Source organism: Pan paniscus, chromosome 3 (genome assembly GCF_029289425.2).
Source record: "Pan paniscus chromosome 3, NHGRI_mPanPan1-v2.0_pri, whole genome shotgun sequence".
NCBI classification, from domain to species: Eukaryota; Metazoa; Chordata; class Mammalia; order Primates; family Hominidae; genus Pan; species Pan paniscus.
In genome coordinates this window covers 64,102,742-64,103,775 of record NC_073252.2, presented here as the reverse complement: position 1 = coordinate 64,103,775, position 1,034 = coordinate 64,102,742, and the positions used below count along the sequence as shown (strand labels likewise).

Sequence of the window (1,034 nt, the reverse complement as noted above, 5' to 3'; positions counted from 1 at the left end):
TTTTGAATGGCATGCTCACTTCATTATTGTGTTACTGAAGTCTCTAAATCAGCCCATTCAATTGGCATATCACTTGTGGTTCAAGAAGGGAAAGAGAACCTGTATGAAAGAGATACGTGTGTATGCACATGCATATTTATATGCTTACATAGACATATAAAGAAATTTCTATGATTCAAGGGCCTGGATAAGTTAAGTTCACAATCCATAGGAAAGATGAGCTCATCTACTGAAGGAATTATTTCTCTCTCTTGCTAATTCAATCAGGCCCACCCAGATAACCAAAAATACTGTAATCTTTCTTACTTAATGTCAACCAATTAGGGGTTTTACTTGCATCTCCGAAATACTGTCATAGCATATCTAAATTAGAGTTTTATTGAATAGTTTGGACTGACTGTGCCCAAGTCAATCTGAATATCACACATACCATCAAAATCAATAAATAAAATTATCTTCATTTTCAGGAATTTTCTAGAAATATTTACACTGTACTTTTCTCCACAATCTTTCTTTTCTTTTCTTTTCTTTTTTTGGAAGTACTGCAATATCAAGTCAATGTGTGGAGGCATGGAGCAAGTGGGGCAACTTTCTAGTCCATCTCCTAGTTCCAAAAGTCCATTTAATATGTTGTCTCAGATAAGGGATATATCACATATTAAACTGACAAGAACAGATACTGCAGTTGCTCTTAGCCAAAAGACCAAGAAGTGATCTTCAACATTTCTTTATTTTATTTCTTCTCTTTTGGAAACATTATGAGACATCTGTTGAATACTTGGCTTGATCTCTCCTTTAAAAATTTTTTGTTTTCCTATTTTTTGTATTTTGACTTTTTGTTATATTTTCTATTATATTACATAAATTTAATCTTTTAGTAATTGAAGAAACATTCTATTTTATTTATAATTCACCATATTTTAATTACTTGATTTCTAAATTCTGTTTTCATATATGTCCACTTGTGGATCTTTGGGTGCAAAAGGTTATCTAATTACTCTGAGGACATGATGGTTAACACTAAGTGTCAACTT

At 31.7% G+C, this 1,034-nt stretch overlaps 1 non-coding gene across 1 annotated transcript; it reads right to left on the bottom strand.

Moving 5' to 3' along the window:
• Positions 1-519: 519 nt before the first annotated feature.
• On the bottom strand, positions 520-715 carry LOC112439765 (U2 spliceosomal RNA). Its single transcript, XR_003027996.1, has one exon. It is a non-coding gene; the product is annotated as a U2 spliceosomal RNA (small nuclear RNA).
• Positions 716-1,034: the final 319 nt, after the last annotated feature.